We start from the raw sequence: 20,953 nt of genomic DNA, 5'->3' as shown, positions 1-20,953 counted from the left end.
CTAGAGAATAAGACAGTGACCTACAGTAAACTACTGGGGGCTGTCTAGTGAATATTATAAATGATTAAACAGTGACCTACAGTAAGCTGCACCTACTGATTATCCCACGTATTTGTAATTTAAACAAGCGTTTGCGTAAACGCAAAAGTGACCTAATACGGCTATAAAAACTGCTACTTTATATGTACTGAGTCTACATGACATTAATAAACGTAAACAGTGGGTATTGTACACTGACAGATGCAGGTACAAAACAAAACCTTTAGCTAACAATAAGAGTTCAGAATGTAAAGCACAAATATGAATTCTACTTTATATGAACCAATGGGCTAACATTACACGATCACTAAAGCTAAGGAATTTAAGCAGATGGGAGGCGAGTCTTAGCTTTCTGCTAACTAAACCGTATGTAAGAAGGGCTCAGAAGTTGTATTGTAACACTGATGTTGTAGTGTAATACTAATTTACCATGTATTTTACGTTTGCTTAACTGTTAACAGTCGCAGGTTGCGCTAGTCAAACGTATACAAGTGAGGTCAGAAATCGCTGTCAGTATCACTATTCCTAATAAAACGTATAAAAACTGCTACTTTCAATGTATCGAGTCTAAATGACACTAATAAATGTGAATACTGAGTATTGTACGCTAACTTAAACTGATTAATCCTCGTATTGATAATGTAAACAAACATTTACGTTCACGTGAAAAATAACCTAATAAAATATATAAAAACTGCTACCTTCAATGTATCCTTACATTTGATGATGTAGCGCTTCCATCAAAGATCAAAGAAGGCTATGAAATCATCACAGTTCAATCGTACATTCCAAACTTAATGTGCTGGTACCAGTATCAGTGTTACAACCACACTCGAATGTCCTGTCAAATCACGGCCATTTGTGCTACACGTGATAGGGATGCTCACGAGGGTGATTGTCCACTTCCTTCTGCCCAATGTATCAATTGCAATGGTGACCATGCAGCGTCATCTTCAGGATGTCTTTTGTATCTCAAAGAGTAAGCCGTCCAGGAGATCCAGGTGAAGGAAAAGTTACCTTACCCTGTTGCTTGCAAGTAGTTGGCTAGTCAAAAGCTCTGTTTTACCATCTGGCACTTAAAGTACCGTTCTTGCTACACGTTGCTCCATGAACGTCATGGCCTTGCAGACTTGCAACTTCAAATTCATCACTGCAATTGCCAAATTGCCCAATGTCATGGCAGCATCCCTCTCCTCTCCTCCTCCAGCTGTGAAACAAGCCATCAAATTTTTGTCTGCGGCAGGTGAAAGCACCTACAAAATAACTACCAACCTGGAAAGAACAGAAGGAATACTCCCGTGAAGACTTTTTACGTCCATCCAGCCAACAAACATGTCTTCATCTGCCAACTGCAAAGGCTTGGAGAAATCAAAGACAGTCAGTCTTCTCCTTGGTCAATCCTCTTCCACGGTAATGTCACACTGTACCTCCACCCGGCCGACCTCTGTTTTGCCACTACCCATTGCCAACCATTTTCCTTCTGTGAAATCTGCAGGCTTACCCAGAGAGACTGCTGACACTTCTGTAGAACTTATGGAACAGGATTCTCCAGCCTCTGCATCCTGCAGCACTGAGTCTTCGAAAGCAGGCACTCGGCAACTACCCAGCTGACAACCCTTCATTTTTTTCCCTCCTGCTGTCTCTGTTTCATGGCTCTCCTCCAATGAAACGTTCGAAACATTCAATCCCACAAGGAGGAATTACGACTGCTCTTGGAATTGTAGCGTCCCCTTGTTTTCTGTCTCCAAGAAACAAAATTGTGTCATTGCAACCGTTTTGGTATCTCACATTTCTTTCCATTCTAATTTTACCTTTCCCCCCCTCCCCTCCCCCCTCCCCCCCTCCCGCCCCTCCCGAGGACGGTATTCCATCTCACAGGGCAGTTGTGATGATCATCTGGGATGATAATCATAGTCTAACCATCTCACTAATCCCCCAGCTGCAAGTCGTTGCTGTCCACATTTTTCTTCCTAGCTTCATCATTGTTCTTTGCAACGTCAATATTCCTCCATCATTTGGTGTCACCAGGACAGACTTTCTCCAGCTTATTGGTAAACTCCCTCATCACCTTTTGCTGCTCGGTGACTTCCTTTGGGGCTCTTTCACAACTTGGCTGACTGTCTCGGTCAACTCAACCTTATCTGCCTTAGCATTGGAACATCCATGTTCCTTTCAGACTCCATATACACCTGCTCCCATTTGGACCTCTCGTCCTGCACTTGTTCAGCATGCACATCGTCTACTGTTCCATTGTCTCTGAAATGTACACTACTGGCCATTAAAATTGCTACACCAAGAAGAAATGCAGATGATAAATGGGTATTCATTGGACAAATATATTATACTAGAACTGACATGTGATTACATTTTCACGCAATTTGGGTGCATAGATCCTGAGAAATCAGTATCCGCAACAACCACCTCTGGCTGTAATAATGGCCTTGATACACCTGGGCATTGAGTCAAACAGTTCATCAAGAGTAGTGACTGTCGTATTGTGACGAGCCAGTTGCTTAGCCACCATTGACCAGACATTTTCAATTGGTGAGAGATTTGGATAATGTGCTGGCCAGGGCAGCAGTCGAGCATTTTCTGTATCGAGAAAGGTCCGTACAGGACCTACAACATGCGGTCGTGCATTATCCTGCCGAAATGTGAGGTTTCGCAGGGACCGAATGAAGGGTAAAGCCACGGGTCGTAACACATCTGAAATGTAACGTCCACTGTTCAAAGTGCAGTCAATGCGAACAAGAGGTGACTGAGACCTGTAACCAATGGCACCCCATACCATCACGATGGGTGATACGCCAGTCCATGCGATGATGAATACACACTTCCAATGTACGTTCACCGCTGTCTCGCCAAACACGGGTGCGACCATCATGATGCTGTAAACAGAACCTGGATTCATCCAAAAAAATGACGTTTTGCCATTCATGCACCCAGGTTCGTCGTTGAGTACACCATCGCAGGCGCTCCTGTCTGTGATGCAGCGTCAAGGGTAACCGCAGCCACGGTCTTCGAGCTGATAGTCCATGCTGCTGCAAACATCGTCGAACTGTTCGTGCAGATGGTTGTTGTCTTGCAAACGTCCCCATCTGTTGACTCAGGGATCGAGACGTGACTGCACGATCTGTTACAGCCATGCAGATAAGATGCCTGTCATCTCGACTGCTAGTGATATGAGGCGGTTGGGATCCAGCACGGCATTCCGTATTACCCTCCTGAACCCACTGATTCCATATTCTGCTAACAGTCATTGGATCTTGACCAAGCGAGCAGCAGTGTCGCGATATGATAAGCTGCAATCGTGATAGGCTACAATCCGATATTTATCAAAGTTGGGAACATGATGGTATGCATTTATTCTCCTTACACGAGGCATCACAACAACGTTTCACCAGGCAATGCTGGTCAACTGCTGTTTGTGTATGAGAAATCGGTTGGAAACTTTCGTCATGTCAGCACGTAGGTGTCGCCACCGACACCAGCCTTGTGTGAATGCTCTGAAATGCTAATCATTTGCATATCATAGCATCTTCTTACTGTCGGTTAAATTTGGCATCTGAAGTACATCATCTTCGTCGTGTAGCAATTTTAATGGCCAGTAGTGTACTTGAGTGACCAATTCCCGTGTGCTGTCAGGTTGCTGACTTCTACTCCACAAGTGATGATGACCAGGTGGAGTACCTTACAAATGTTACATTAACCATATTGCCACAGAATGTTCCATGCCTCGCACTGTGTCCCAGTCCATTGGAGGATTGCAGCATGCCATGATGCAATTTGTGTGCAGACACATGGTCACTGCATCTTCAACCGCCATCTTGTGGTGGCGATCTGTATGCATTATAAACAGTTGTGTGCACAATGTCATCACATTTTCTAGGATAGCAAAAAAGCTAGCTGGATTTCACTTACTATTTCTTTTAACAGTTCCACTCTGTCTTCCATCATGTGGACCAACCTCTGACAGCTCACTGGGATCAAGGTCTATTCTCCAGTTTCCGGTTTGACTGTCACAGATGATGTCATAGTGGACCCCACTGCTATCTTCAACACCTTATGCTGCTATTTCATTGTGATTTCATGCTCCACTCACTATCACCCCACCTTCGTCTATCGGAAATGAGTGTGGGTGTCTCGGGTGATATCCTTCTCCTCTCAGAATCATGAGTGCTAAAATGCTGTCTTTACTCTGAGAGAGCTAGATGTGCTCTCAATTCATCCTGATCTTCAGACCCAGGGCTGGATGATGTTCACATTCAGATGTTGCAATAGTGTTTCCTTGTGGGCAAGCAATAATCACAACTGGGAAAATGGCACATTTCCCAGATGCTGACATGAGGCCATAGTCATACCCTTACCTAAGCCCCCAGTAAGGACAAACACTGTCCTAACTACCAACCCATTTCTCTCACCAGCTGTTTATCCAGGGTGATGGCATGTATGATGCATGCCCCGTTGGTATGGCTAGAGTCTTGCAATTTACTGAACACTGCTCAATGTGGATTTTGAGCACACCGTTCTGCAGTTGACCATCTGATCACTTTGTCAACCAGTATCACGAATGGTTTTCTGAAAAATACCAGACTGTGGCTGTTTTTTATTTTTTACTTTTCTTGATAAAGTCTGGCACCTGCTGGAGGACTGGTGTCCTGCTTACTATCTACACATGGGGCTTTGAGGCAGCCTACCCTGTTTCCCTTCAATAATTTTCAAAAGACAAGAATTTTTGAAATATGTGTGGGCCCTACCTTCTTGGAAATATTTTCTCAGGAAAACGGGGTGCCTCAGGGCTCCATCCTGACTGTCGTCCTCTTTGCTATATCCGTTAAGGCTGTTATGACCTGTTCCCTGCCAGGCATCTCCGCGTCCCTTTTCGTTGATTTTCACGGGCTTGTCTCCTAGGGCAGCATCTCCAGTGATGGCTCTGTCGTCTTTACTCATTGAGCATTGATAGCGGCTTTTGTTTTTCCACTGACAAAATTATTCATATGTATTTCCACTGGAGCAATGGGTTGCTTCCACCGTCTTCACATTTTCGGCCTGTTGCTCTTCCATTCATTGAAACTACGAAGTTCCTGTGGTTCATGCTTGGTCGACAACTTTCTTGGTTCTCCTCCTATGTGTCCTAAGCTGTGCTTCCGGGAGAGCGGATCATACCACCCTCCTCTGTTTGCACGGATCCCCTGTCTGATCGAAATTAGACTATGGGTATGTTGTTTATGCATGTCCATCCATCTTACACCATCTAAATACAATCCACCATCGTGGAATCCGTTGGTCCACTGGGACCTTTGCACTAGCTCAGTTGGGAGTCTCGATGCATAAACTGCTGAACTATCACTGTCATACCAGCGTGATGTTCTCCTCAGCATATACGCATGCCATTGTCTGCCATGCCTGCCCACCCAACCCCCCAGAAGGCTCGCCACTCTTTGGCGGGTTCTTACTTGGCTACCACAGGGCCCCAGCCTTTGCAGCATCTTTTCCCTTATGTGCTTCATGTCTATCCTCTTGCCATTATTTTTATTATTTTTCCCCTCCCTTGGGGAACATGTTTGGGGTGTTATTGGGAATGTGCTCCATCGTCTGTCGCTGACATAAGAACAGTCTAACATTGTTTTTTGCTTCCTTTTTCTTCTTTGTTTCCCTTCTCCTCTTGTTCCTCCGCTTTGGCGTGTGAGGTTCCTCTTTTTCATCTTCCTCTCTGTGCACTCCTGAAGGACAGCCCACGCGTCTGACTCATAACAGGTGACTGAGTAACTCACAATTCCCAGCCCCTGGTCATGGGTCATTGCCTGAGCTGCAGCCTTTCCAAATTGCCAATTGGTCCCTCTGTCAGGTGTTCGGGAGACCTAAGGTGTGAACAATCACCTAAGGTGGGTGTGCCCCCTTGTGAAGGGGGTCCCCGGTTGGAAGGAGCATGCCTTTGGAGATGCTGACAATCATGGGGGAATTTTTTGCAATGTGTCAGTCATCTTCACAATCAATGTCTACGAAATGCAAATGTAATGAGGCTAATGATTCAAAGACCCTTCCCACTGCACCACGGTTTCTCGTGGTCTCACTGAAGACTGTCAGTCTTTCACCACGGTAAATCGGTTTATTATTCAGAAATATGTTGATGCAATTGCTGGCCCTGCTCTCGTTTATGGAATGGCACTTTGCTTTTGGAGACTACTTCTGATCCTCAAGCACAAAAACTGCTTACATTCTTGCTTCTCCACGGCTGCCCTGTTTGTGTCGAGGCCCATAGAACTGTGAATCATTCCTATGGTGTTATTTACACTAGGCTGTTCGATGGTCTGACCAAGGCTGAAATCCAGTTGACCCTTTCTGATCAGGGTGTCATTGCCGTCCATCGGGTAGTAAAAATGCAGATTCCTTCTTAGTGCCCACTCGCACTGTGTTCCTCACCTTTGATAGAGTTGTGCTTCCATCCAAGATCAAAGCAGGCAATGAAATTATCTCAGTCTGGCCGTACATTTTGAACTCAATGTCCTGTTACCAGTGTCATCATTTCAACCACACTAGAATCATGAAAGAAGGTTGTATACATGGAAGAACCCTGGAGATAGCAGAAGGTTTCAGATAGATTATATGATGGTAAGACACAGATTTAGAAACCAGGTTTTAAATTGTAAGAAATTTCCAGGGGTAGATGTGGACTCTGACCAAAATCTATTGGTTATGAACTGTAGATTAAAACCCTGGATAAACTGAAAGAACGAGAGGTTGTACAGAGTTTCAGGGAGAGCATAAGGGAACAATTGACAGGAATGGGGGAAAGAAATACAGTAGAAGAAGAATGAGTAGTGAAGGCAGCAGAGGCTCAAGTAGGTAAAAGACGAGGGCTAGTAGAAATCCTTGGGTAACAGAAGAAATATTGAATTTCATTTACGAAAGGAGAAAATACAAAAATGCAGTAAATGAAGCAGGCAAAAAGGAATACAAACATCTCAAAACTGAGATCGACAGGAAGTGCAAAATGGCTAAGCAGGGATGGCTAGAGGACAAACGTAAGAATGTAGAGGGTTATCTCATTAGGGGTAAGATAGATACTGCCTACAGGAAAATTACAGAGACCTTTGGAGAAAAGAGAACCACTTGTATGAATATCAAGAGCTCAGATGGAAACCCAGTTCCAATCAAAGAAGAGAAAGCAGGAAGGTGGAAGGAGTGTATAAAGGGTCTATACAAGGGTGATGCACTTGAGGACAATATTATGAAAATGGAAGAGGATGTAGATGAAGATGAAATTGGAGATACGATACTGCATGACGAGTTTGACAGAGCACTAAACGACCTGAGTCGAAACAAGGACCCGGGAGTAGACAACATTCCATTAGAAATACTGGCAGCCTTGGGAGAGCCAATCCTGACAAAACTGTACCATCTGGTGAGCAAGATGTATGGGACAGGCGAAATTCCCTCAGACTTCAAGAAGAATATAATAATTCCAATCCCAAAGAAACCAGGTGTTGAGAGATGTGAAAATTACTGAACTATTAGTTTAATAAGTCACAGATGCAAAATACTAATGCGAATTCTTTTCAGACGAGTGGAAAAACTGTTGGAAGCCGACCTCGGCGAAGATCAGTTTGGATTCCGTAGAAATATTGGAACACGTGAGGCAATACTTACCCTACAACTTACCTTAGAAGAAAGATTAAGGAAAGGGAAATCTACGTTTCTAGCATTTGTGGACTTAGAGAAATCTTTTGACAATGTCGACTGGAATACTTTCTTTAAACTTCTGCAGGTGGCAGGTGTAAAATACTGGGATTGAAAGGCTATTTACAATTTGTACAGAAACCAGATGGCAGTTAGAAGAGTCGAGGGACATCAAAGGGAAGCAGTGGTTGGGAAGGGAGTGAGACGGTTGTAGCCTCTCGCCGATGCTATTCAATCTGTATATTGAGCAAGCAGTAAAGAAACAAAAGAAAAATTCGGAGTAGGTATTAAAATCCATGGAGAAGAAATAAAAATCTTCAGGTTTGCCGATGACATTGTAATTTTGTCAGAGACAGCAAAGGACATGGAAGAGCAGTTGAATGGAATGGACAGTGTCTTGAAAGGAGGGTATAAGATAAAACATCAACAAAATCGAAACAAGGATAATGGAATGCAATCGAATTAAGTCAGGTGATGCTGCGGGAATTAGATTAGGAAATGAGATGCTTAAAGTAGTAAAGGAGTTTTGCTATTTGGGGAGCAAAATAACTGATGATGGTCGAAGTAGAGAAGATATAAAATGAAGACTCTTTAAGAGAAATTTGTTAACAGCTAGTATTGATTTAAGTGTCAGGAAGTCGTTTCTGAAAGTATTTGTATGGAGTGTAGCCGTGTATTGAAGTGAAGTGAAACATGGACGATAAATAGATTAGACAAGAAGGCTTTCGAAATGTGGTGCTACAGAAGAATGCTGAAGATTAGATGGGTAGATCACATAACTAATGAGGAGGTATTGAATAGAATTGGAGAGAAGAGAGATTTTTTGGCACAACTTGACTAGAAGAAGGGATCAGTTGGTAGGGCATATTCTGAGGCATCGAGGGTCACCAATTTAGTATTGGAGGGCAGCGTTGAGGGTAAAAATTGTAGAGGGAGACCAAGAGATGAATACACTAAGCAGATGCAAAAGAATGTAGGCTGCAGTAGGTACTGGGAGATGAAGACGCTTGCACAGGATGGAGTAGCATGGACAGCTGCATCAAACCAGTCTCAGGACTGAAGACCACAACAACAAACATAGAATGTATTGTCGACACTCACCCAAATGTGTAACCAGTGGTAGGGATGCACACAAGGGTGATTTGAATCTTCAGATTTTGGCGGCGCAAAGACTGTTCTATTAAGTTTCGGGTGTGCAGCCGCAAGAAATCTCCTTCTAATATTTCGGCTGTATAACGTTCAGCCATCTTCAATCAGTGGTTTCAGTCTTGATAAATCATGGAATCTGGCACAGTGCAGCTCACAATGATATATCAATATGCCAACACAGATCAACTGCGGAGTCATAGATACAACTCGCGCATTATGCACGTCTCTGCCACCGACCAACGTCTCTGGTGCATTTGCATCTGTGGCCGCATGCGCAGTCGCGTGGTACAACAGTATAAAGGGACGAAGCGAGCACTGGAGCGGCAGTCTTGCGACTCACTCTGAAGATGGCTGAACGTTATACAGCCGAAATACTAGAAGAAGGAGATTTCTTGTGGCTACACATCTGAAACTTAATGGAACAAGGGTGGTTGTCTGCCTCCTCCTCCATGCTGTATTAACTGCAATTGTGGCCATTCCGCCACCTCTTGGGATTGTGCCATGTATATTGGTGAGTGGGCTGTCCAAGAGACTTGGGTAAAGGAAAAAGTGTCTTACCCAGTTGCTCGCAAGTTATTGGCTAGTCACAAACCTTGCATTCTCCCGTGTGGCACCTGTAGTCCTGTTCTTGTTACCTCCTCACTTCATGAAGGACATGGCCTTGTGGACATGCGATCAACAATTCAGCTTTGAGGTTGTGAAATCGCCCAGTGTCGAGGTATCATTGCCGTCCCCCATCCAGCTGTGCAACAAGCCATCCAACTCTCACACCAAGGGGCGTAGCCACCAGCTACACAATCGGTAGGCCAGAAAGGACAAAAAGAGTATTCTCTTGAAGACTTCCTACATCCCTCCAGGCAATACCCGAATCTTCCTGGAACCATAAAGGCTTGAAGTCCACCAAAGGCAAACGGTCCTCTCCTTCGCCGATTTGAAGATCCTCTTCGCCACGAGATACCTTAGCCCGGCCGGCCTCTGTGTCACCGGTGCGCACCACCAACAGTTTTACAGCGTCGTACTCCACAGACCAACAGCACAAGTAAGCCAATGCTTCTGTGGACCCCATGGAGCAGGATCCTCCTGACTTTTTCCCTCTGCACCATTTATGTTCCTCCGTCATTCAGTGTCACGAGGGCAGACTTCAGTCAGCTTATTGGGCAGCTACCTCCCTCATTTTTGCTACTTGGTGACTTAAATGTGCATCGTACCCATCGGGGTTCTCCCAGGACCTGTCACAAAGGTGGCCTCTTCGCTGATAATCTTAACCACCTTAACCTCTTCTGCCGCAACACTGGAGCATCCACTTTCCTTTCCGACTCTTCACACATCTATTCCCATTTGGACCTATACTTATGCACTGCCCAGCTTGCTCATCATCATGAGTCGTCTGTTTTTTTCTGACACCTACTTGAGCGACCATTTTGCGTGTACTATCTGTTTGCTGACTCCTACCTCACCTGCCTGCACACCCAAATGCCAGCTCACTAAGGCTAACGGGCAGTTTTATTCCTCACTGGTAGCTTTATTCCTCACTGGCGACCTTCGAAGAACAAGACTTCCTCCGTTGTAATGATGAGGTGGAATATCTCACAAAAGTTATCCTTAGCTGCAGAACGTTCCATTCCTTGCACTTCCTCTTTACCACTCTGAGTCCCAGATCCTTCGTGGACTGACACAGGCAATTCATGCACATAGATGTGCTCTCTGCATTCTTAACTGTCATCCTACATTGGCAAACTGCTTTCATTATAAACAGTTGCATGCACAGTGTCTTCGCATTCTTTTGTATAGCAAAAAACTAGCTGGATTTCATTAATTAGTTCTTTTAACAGTTCCACTCCCTCTTCCGTCATGTGGGTCAACCTCCGGCGGCTCTCTGGGACGAAGATCCATTGACCAATTCCAGGCCCGAGAGTAGCAGACAATATCATAGTGGACCCATTGTTATATGTAACACGTTGGGCTGCCATTTTTTTTGGAGATTCAGAGCTCTTCCCACTATCATCCTGCCTTTCTCCATAGGAAGAAAGTTTTGGAGGCTTGGACAATATCTTTCTCTTCTCAGGACAGTGAGTGCTGCAATGCTACCTTTAGTATGAAGGAGCTAGATCATGCTCTCACTTTATGCTGATCCTCCGCCCCAACCCCAGACGATGTTCACATACAGATGTTGCAGCACCTTTTTATTGTAGGCAAGCCCTTTCTTCTTCATGCGTACAATCACATCTGGGCAGAGGGCATGTTTCCCAGGCACTGGTGTGTGAAGCCACTGTCATACCTGTACCTAAGCCAGGTGAGGACAAACACCTTCATTCTAGCTACTGCCCCATTTCTCTCACCAGCTGCATTTTCAATGTGATGGAAAATAAGTCATGCCTGGCTGGTATGGTGACTCGAGTCTTGCAATTTACTAACCACTGCCAGGCGTCTCCGACACTCTTTTCGTTGACTCTTTTGCAATCTATTGGAGTTCTCCGCGGACCTGTCTCACTGAGCAGCGCCTTCAGCAATGTCTTGATCGTCTTCACTCTTGGAGCATTGACAATGGCTTTTGTTTTTCCACAGACAAAACAGTCTGTATGAATTTCTGCCGGCAAAATTGGTTTCCCACACCATCTTTACATCTTGGTCCTGTTGCCCTTCCGCTCATTGAAACTATGAAATCCCTGGGTGCTCATGCTCGACTGGAAACACTCTTGGTCCACCCACGTCTTTACATGGCAGCCTACTGTACGCGGTTCCTCAGTGTCGTACATGTCCTCAATCATACTTTCTGGGGTACCGATCGAACCATTCTCCTCCATTTGTACCAGTCCCGTGTCCATTCGAAACTTGATTATTGGTGCTTTCTTTAAGCGTCTTCACATCCATCCCTCTTACACCGTCTCAACACTATCCACCATTGTGGTATCAATTTGGCCACCTTTTACAGTAGCCCGGTTGAGAGTATGTATGCTGAAGCTGTGGAACTACCACTGTGACTTTCTCCTCGGCAGGTATGCATGCCATTTGTCTGCCACGTGTGGCCACCCATCCTATGCCCCCTTCTTCGATGATTCCTTTGATCGTCAGTATGAGGCGTGTCCCTCTTCTCTGTTACCTCATGGAGTCCGCTTCCGGCACTTGCTGTGGCAGCTTAACTCAGCACTACCTGCAGCTTTCCTGGTGGGTGTGAACCGTTCACTGTCTTGGCCTTCATTTGCTTCCTAAGGACACTACTCCAGCCTCGCCTTCAGTTTCACGACCTTTGCGATAGTTCCTTTATATACACTGATGGCTCTCGGACTGACGGTGGGGTCGGCTGTGTCTTTAGATATCAGCTTCCAGCACACTGCTCAGTATTTACAGCCAAGCTCTTCACCCTGTATCAACCCATGGAGTACATCTGGCGATACAGACTTTTCAATTGTGTCCTCTGCTCAGACTCACTCAGTGCCCTTCAATGTCTGTGTGCTGTACACCGCCCACCCCTTAGTGCTGCAGGTCCAGGAAAGCTGTCACTTGCTTTCTCTTGGTGGAGCCACTGTGATGTTTATGTGGGTTCCTGGTCATGTCGGTCTAGCAGGAAATGAGGCTGCTGCCAAGGCTGCATTCCTCATATCTCAGCCCACTGGTTCCTACATTCTCTCCGATGATCTCTGTGTTGCCATCTGTCAGGAGGTGGTGTCCTTTTGGCATCACCAATGGTCCTCCCTTCACAGGAATAAGCTTCGGCTTATCAAGCCACTCCCAGAGGAACTGTTTACGTTGCTGCTTGGGTCTGCCGTCTGAGTTATTGGCCATTTTAGCAAATGATGCGTGGGCTTACGACCACGTTTTACTTTTTATCCGCCAAAGCAATATGGCGAAGGCCATGTAATTTTTAGTTTTTGGACCTTCATTTCTGTATGGTGTCTTTTTTGGCCCTTTCTCCACATTCCTGTTTTTAGCTGTCCTCGCTTATGTCAGTTGGGACTGACTTAGTTGTTTAATTCCTTTCTGTCTTCGTGTTCTATAGTTTTCGCTTGGGTGCATATGACCCTAGTTGTTTTTTTGCACCCCAAAGCAAAGCAAAGCAAAGCAAAACCAAACCAAACCAAACCAAACCAAACCAAATTTGTCACCCTACCTACTCCCTGTTCTTTGATTACTTCTCTGACCACCAGTATGGAGCACATCCCTCTCCTTTGCTGCCTTCTGGTACCTGCCACTTTCCTGATGGGTGTGAACCCATCACCACCTTGGCTTCATGCAGCAACTTGGCCAACTTCCTCTTGGCCCTCTTACTGCAAGATCATTTTAGCTAGGATGTGCCTTGCACACTGTAATTTTAGCCATTGCCATTTGTTACGTGATGATCCCCCACTACTTTCTACTCATTGTCATCAACTCTTGACAGTTTGCCATTTCCTGACTGAATGCCCTTTTTCACTTACATCCTAATGTATGTTTGCCATCCGAGTTCTCGGCCGCTTTAGCGAATGACACATGGCCTGTTGACTGTGTTTTACTTTTTGTCCATCATAAAAATTGTGGTTGTGTGTCCTTACAGACAATACCTCGATTGTGTTGAAATGTCCTCCTCCTGACTCTCCATGCTAAGCATCGTCTCCTGGATTCTTTTCCATCAATGTTAGTGAATGATTTGTGGATAGCTGAACCCCTCTCCATTGTCTCCATGCAAGCAATTTTTATCATCAAATATACATTTTAAACTACTTTTAGGATTAGCAGTTGTTTTGGGTTTCTCCTGCTGCAGGCGAAATCCGAGTCCCTTGGATGTGCCTCCTTTTCCAGCTTCCTCACTCATCCCTCTTTTACTCTGTTTTAATTGCCTTTGGTGCTGTGGTTGGTGTTCCTCTCTGTAGTGAATTGAAGGCGGAGCACACTCGTCTGGCATCTGTAGCGGGACTTTGAATTTCACCGCACTACAGTCGTTCCCTCAGACATAAATTATACCTTCGCAGCGGTATGAGCGCTCGACGGCAGAGAAAATACTGAAATTGTAACTTTTTTTTCTATCCGTTTCTTTTTTGTCTATGGAGAGCCGAAGCAGAATTCAGACGTAAAAAACTCATTAGCTAGTCTTGGTCTGATTAAGAGGAAAAAAATTACTAATGTGTAGACATATTGTGGAAGTTGTTATGAAATTTATGGGATGGAAGTAGCAAAGTAAATTAAATTGCATTCAGTATCAAGATGATTTTAATTTGTATAAATTAGTGATTCTTGGACGATTGCAAGATTTCGGAGCAGACTTTTCACGCAGAAATGGAGTACCGTATTTACTCGAATCTAAGCCGCACCTGAAAAATGAGACTCGAAATCAAGGAAAAAAAATTCCCGAATCTAAGCCGCACCTGAAATTTGAGACTCGAAATTCAAGGGGGGAGAGAAGTTTTAGGCCGCACCTCCAAATCGAAACAAAGTTGGTCCATAGTAATAAGAGACCCAATTTAGATCGAATGAATGACGATACAGCTACAATAGTTTGGTTCGAGTCGTAAGCTTAGCAGTTCTGACTGTATCACTATTAGGCATATGAATATAAATATGACATGATATGTATATTCTTCCGCGTTTGCTGTTGTCTCACTCTAGTTTCGTAGTTTATTAGGCAGACAGCATTTAAATGAGATAGCAGCAAACACGAAAGAATACATGGCAAAATGTTTATATTCGTATTATTCTTATGGTGAAGAGAATACTGCATGTGATTCACAATTCATAAAAGTTCCTATTTGCGACCATTTCTTTTTCACATGTAGGAAAAAAATTCAGAACGTAGAGTTGGCCATATTGACAAACATCCCAGTACATCGAAATGTTGCCACATTCGAAGATGAACAATACGGCATTTGTTTTTACTTCGTTGGATAATGTATGAAAATGCAATGGTCGAAACTCGCGACGGAGAAAAAAAGCTCGTCTTCCACCTTTTTTTAAATTTATTTACTGACGCAGAGGTTTTGGCTCTAGTATTTACCTTTCTGCCTGCAAAGCATGCCTGTGTAGCACTACATATATTCGACGGCAGAAGTTAGTTGTGGCGGCACCTAGCAACATTTTTCAGAACTTCCGTTTACTTTGCACTCGATTCTAAGCCGCAGGCGGTTTTGTGGATTACGAAAACCGGAAAAAAAGTGCGGCTTAGATTCGAGTAAATACGGGTATGAGATTTTTGAAGACCTGGGCGTTGCACGAAAGAAGACATGTTAACATGGCAAAGGATGAACTCTTATCTACGCCATTTCCCCCTGTTAGTCACATTCGTTATTCTCTGTTTTCTTTTTCAAATAATTTTTGTAGTGGAAATTGGTTTGACTTTTGCTCAGAAGCGCCACAAGGACCACCCCAACAATAGCTTTTCCGAATCACGAAGTCCGATAACTTTTCTGTAATACGAAGTCCAATTTGCATTTCATTCTTTCCCTTTTTTCACGGTCATTAACGATTTAAAACCCCTTTTTTATTCACCATTTCTTTCCACATTTTCATTCTTATCTTTTCCTCTCATTTTCTTTTCTAATAACCACTGCACATCTTTCCCTTGTTGACCTGATAAATCTCTCACCTTGTTTTGTAATTGATGGTCAAACTAGTGTCCATTATGTATTTAGTCTTTTTACTTTTACCATTATGAATTGCCTAGCTAGAAAGCATTCCTGTCTCCATAATTCTCTTTGCCTTTAATTGGGTTGGCAGAGGCTAGATGGAAGTGTGGTTTCTTTGACTACAGATGCACCCTGTGAAACTCCTCATTTACTCTGACCTATGTTCTGAACCAATCCATGTATTTTTTCAGATAGAGAGACAATGCAGACAAATAGATTGTGATCTACAGACTACTGTAATATGATTGTACATTAAATATATAATAGACAACTGATCAAGTTTGTCTATAAGATTAAGCTGACACCCAAAGTATCACAATAATGTCAATAGATCACAGGAACTGTTTGCTCGATCATAGAGAATGATACGAAATAAGTATAATTAATAGAAACTTTAAAACATATGTACATTATAAATTAAGAAAAAAAATGCAATGGCCACCCACATGGGAATGCATAGACTTGAGGATTACTGAGACATGCACGTGTCAGTGTGGACAATGTAGAGTAGTGTAGCAACGATCAGTCTAAGACAAGTTTTAACTGAAAAAATCTTGGTTCCTTTTATCGTACATCCAAAAACACAGAATGAGATTTTCACTCTACAGCGGAGTGTGCGCTGATATGAAACTTCCTGGCAGATTAAAACTGTGTGCCCGGCCGAGACTTGAACTCGGGACCTTTGCCTTTTGCGGGCAAGTGCTCTACCATCTGAGCTACTGAAGCACGACTCGTGCCCGGTCCTCACAGCTTTACTTGTGCCAGTACCTAGTATCCTACCTTCCAAACTTTACAGAAGCTCTCCTGCGAACCTTGCAGAACTAGCACTCCTGAAAGAAAGGATACTGTGGAGACATGGCTTAGCCACAGCCTGGGGGATGTTTCCAGAATGAGATTTTCACTCTGCAGCGGAGTGTGTGCTGATATGAAACTTCCTTTGGAAGATGGGAGACGAGATACTGGCAGAAGTAAAGCTGTGAGGTCCGGGCGTGAGTCGTGCTTCGGTAGCTCAGATGGTAGAGCACTTGCCCGCGAAAGGCAAAGGTCCCGAGTTCAAGTTTCGGTCGGGCACACAATTTTAATCTGCCAGAAAGTTTCATCCAAAAAACACGTTTTTCTGGGAGATTTTTGAAGCGCATCAGTTTTGTTTTTCGGACTTGCATGACTCGGTTCAAATTTTGTAAGAAGTTAAACAGGTGAATGTAATTAATGGTCATGCTGTTGTTTTGTGAAAGCTTTATTTGATGCCATGATACAGTGGTCTAAAGTTGTACATAAAACACGTGTAAAATCGGGTTTTACGCGAATTGCGTGTGCTGAGTCTTTCAGATGATACAGATGATATTAAAAAAAATCTATCCTTATGGTAATTATAAGAAGCATTTGCAAAAACCTTTCATCATTCAGGTTTTACATGTGAAAAATCATGCATTTGCACAAGAAATTGTGTTGCATTTTAAGTGTTGTGTCTGGCCGGTGTGGCCAAGCAGTTCTAGGCGCTTCAGTCTGGAACCGTGTGACCGCTATGGTTGCAGATTCGAATCCTGCCTCGGGTGTAGATGTGTGTGATGTCCTTATGTTGGTTAGGTTTAAGTAGGTCTAAGTTCTAGGGGAATAATGACCTCAGATGCTACGTTCCTTAGAGCTCAGAGCTTTTTGAACCATTTTTTAAAGTGCTGCACTTGGATATAATTAAAAAAAAAAAAAAAAAAAAAAAACAGGGTAGTACAGTTGATTATCATTTCATTTTTCACACATTAAAGATTTTGTTCACCAGTGGCTTAAAATCATTGAAAACACTTTGGACATGCAAAACAATGCATGCATAAAACTGGGCTAATGCACAGCACTGCACAAAATTATTTGCTGTTTGATGAAGCATTTAAAGCTTTATTGATGACAATGCAGAAAATTAAAGTAACCCAAAAATTTATATGAAAATAAGTGTCAGAAAAAGGTCATCTTATTTCTAACCAGTAGAAAATAATTTACTAAGTCTTCTTAAAAAAGTATTGTGTGTCTTGTTGAAATTTATTTTTGATCAAAACAAGCTTAAGTACGTCAATTTTTGTACAGGACTGGACTGAAAAGCTGGCAGTATTTTGTTGTGTAGACATTGTTTCACAGTTGTTATGCTTATTTCAGCCAATCACGCTCATACTTCATTCGAATTGATTGTTGCAACATTTTGCACAAAAATTGTTCACTTGAGGTTTGCTAGCAATGATTACTTAATTTTCAGTTTTCATAATTGCATACTTGAATTAAAAAATTACAAGGATTTTAAGATAAGAGATAATAACAAGATGTATGTTTTCGATATGTTGTGCATTGTGTAAGTTGTTCAGTTAGTAATATAGTAAGCTTTTAAGTAAGTTCATCTATGTAACATGGTCATTTCATACATGTATGTACATCTTTCTAAGAGACTGTCTCCACTTCTCCCGATCTGACTATGTTAGCGTAGACCATATGTGGTTTGAATTAAGAGAAATAGTGTAGACAGCAATCAAGAGGTGTATATCAAATAAATTAGTAAGAGATGGTCCTGGTCCCCCATGGTATACAAAACAGGTTACAACACTGTTGAAGAAGCAACAAAGCAAGCAAACCAAATTGAAGAGAATGCACAATGCCAAAGACTCGCCAAGTTTCACCAAAGCTTGAAATTTAGTGTGAACTTCAATGCAAGATGTTTGTAATAGCTTCCACAATGAAACTAAAATCTGTCAGAAAATCCAAAGAGATTCTGGTTATATATAAAGTACATGCTCAATACTTTCACTGCTTGATAATAATGGTGATGTTACTGATGACAGTGCCACTGAAACAGAGTTACTAAACACGGTTTTCCAAAAACACTTCACCAGAGAAGATGTGAATACTTCAGAATTTGAATCTAGAACATCTGCCAACATCAGTAACTTAAAAGTAGATTTCTTGGTGTATAATAAAGGCAAGGCCTTTGGTGCAGGTTGTATGCCGGTCATATTCTTTTTAGGGTTTGCCGATACAGTAGCTCGATACTTAGCAATCATATGCAATCACTTGCTTGTCGAAAGAACTGTACCTTTAGGTCTTTAGACTGAAAAATTGCAAAAGTCAAACCAACACCCAAGAAAGGAGATGAGTGATGAGAGTGAGAGATCCATATCAGTAATACTGATTTGCCGTATGGTTTTGGAACATATACTTTTTTCGAACATAATGAATTATCTTGAAGAAAGTGATTTATTTGCAAACAGTCAGCGCGGAGTTGGAAAATATCATTCTTGTGAAACAAAACTAGCACTTTATCATCACATAGCAATGAGTGCAACCAATCCGTACGTCAAATTGATTCCAAATTTTTAGATTTCCAGAAGGCTTTTGACACCATTCCTCACAAGCTGCTTCTAATCAAATTTTGTGCCTATAGAGCATTGCCTGGATAAGTGAGTTTCTGTTAGAAAGGTCACAACTTGTAGGAACTGACGGAAAGTTGAGAAAAACAGAAGTAATATCTGGCATTTCCCAAGGAAATGTTACAGGCCCTCTGCTGCTCCTGATCTACATAAATGATTTAGGAGACAACCTGAGCAGCCCTCTTGGATTGTTTGCAGATGTTGCTGTCATTTACCATCTTGTAAAGTCATTAGTGATTAAAACAAATTGCAGAATGATTTAGGCAAGATATCTGTATGGTGTAAGAAATTGCAGTTGATCCTAAACACAAAAAAAGTGTGAAGTAATCCACGTAGTACTGAAATACGTCTGCTATGAAAATGAACACAACCTACACCCAGCTTAGAGACAGAAATGATGACACTTTCTGCAGTACCTGACCATCATTTTGCAGGACAATGCTCATGAACGTACAGTGCAAGATGTTACTGATTCGTTTGACTGATGGGGCTGCTAATTGCTATACCACCTACTGCACTCCCTTGACTTAAGCCCTCGTGAGTTCAACTCAATTTCTAAACTGACGGAAACACTTCGCATTTGCTTAAGAATTGCTACAAATTCGTTGAGCAATAGACCGCACCGTTCGAACTGTCAACACAATTGGCACTGCTCTAAGAGTATCCTATGACTTCCACATCGCTGGCAATGGGTTATACACAATGCTGGTGACTACTTTGAAGGTCGATAAAACTTTGAAACAAGTATCTATTTTGTAAGAGCTGTAAATAAATAGTTGCCACTATTAAAGTTCCAATCCCTGTATTATATTACATGACACGGGTACTAATACTAAAAAGTGAAAAGTAAGTGTGTGTTGAGATGTTTTTATTTAAAAGTCTCTGAAGCTGAGGCTGCCAGACAGATCAAAAAGCTAGTTCCCTTGTTTGACATCCCTAATTCTGCCTAGGACAGTCACCTTTTTGTGTTAAGATAGAAGAGTTTTGATTCTCGTAATGATATATATATAATGTAAAACATTGTGTATGTTATCAACAGTGTTGAATATTTATGACCTTTTGACGGTTTCCAAACAACTGATCTAAAATTCATGGCAATGAATTGAATTGAACCATTGTTCGACAGAGATACTAATAACCTCACTGTTCACTCCCTTAATATGCAACCAACCAATTATTGTAGTGTTGTTAGTCAAAGTGCCACATGATGGATCTGCAAATCTAAAACTTGTAGTAGAAGTCAGTTTTAAATTCATCAAGGGGTAAAGCTTGGAATCTTTTCTTTTCCAGTGTGTTACAGCAATATACTATACATGACAGACCAGTGAAGAGCTGTTTCTTGGCAAGAGAGCAGTGCTGAATTTCTTTTACCAACCATTTTAACAGTAAGTATAATTTTACATTTTTTGTATTTCAATGTATTGCTTTTAGTGTATTTTTAAAGTGCTAGGCAGAAATGTGCTACATTTGATAGCAGTTTTGTCAGGGGGGAAAAATTAGATGGGAAGTGAGATTGATGTTGAAATAGTATCTTTTATGAAGATAATTTGTAATCATTGAACGTGTAACAGAGATTCAAATCTGTTTCATAACTTTACCTTGAGGATGAGTTGCTGTTATGTACACACTGTTGTCATAAAATAATACTCACAAGTGGCCTTAAAGGGCAAGTGGTATGCAAGGGGTGTTAATAGTGAGCAGAAATGAAAATGCAATTCAAAGATAGGGGATGACTGAAGAGCAGGGGCATGTTAATCATAAACGGTGTAGAATACAAAGAGTGTGGGGAGAGAAGAGAACATGTAAAACTAGGTGGATCTGAGTTCAAATTATACTCTAGCATCTATTTTAGTTATTGTGTGTTCTTAAATTTATTTGCTATAGATGTTACCAGTAGGCAGGACAGACAGAAGAGCCAGCAACTTCAGTATGTTGGAGCAATTGGTTTAGGTAAGATTAATATTGAGTTACTTACTAAAAAGTTATGTAGTGCACAAAATGCAGTATTGCAGAGTGAAAACTTGAAAATAGCCATATTGTGGAAGCTACTGCAGGATGAGGAATAAGTCTAGTCTTCTTTTTATGTCC

The 20,953-nt window shown here is 42.3% G+C and overlaps 1 protein-coding gene across 2 annotated transcripts in view; it reads left to right on the top strand.

The window, feature by feature from the left end:
- Positions 1 to 20,953, top strand: part of LOC126334638 (ATP-dependent DNA helicase PIF1) — a 103,671-nt gene that overhangs the window by 25,250 nt on the left and 57,468 nt on the right. For both annotated transcript variants that reach the window (XM_049997076.1, XM_049997075.1), the window contains exon 2: positions 20,156 to 20,250. The gene's annotated coding sequence lies outside the window, so the exon portion shown is untranslated. The remainder of the gene's footprint in view (positions 1 to 20,155; positions 20,251 to 20,953) is intronic.

Source organism: Schistocerca gregaria, chromosome 2, assembly GCF_023897955.1.
Source record: "Schistocerca gregaria isolate iqSchGreg1 chromosome 2, iqSchGreg1.2, whole genome shotgun sequence".
Classification (NCBI taxonomy): Eukaryota; Metazoa; Arthropoda; class Insecta; order Orthoptera; family Acrididae; genus Schistocerca; species Schistocerca gregaria.
Note: the sequence above shows the minus strand (reverse complement) of the source record. Positions and strands in the feature narration are given on the sequence as shown.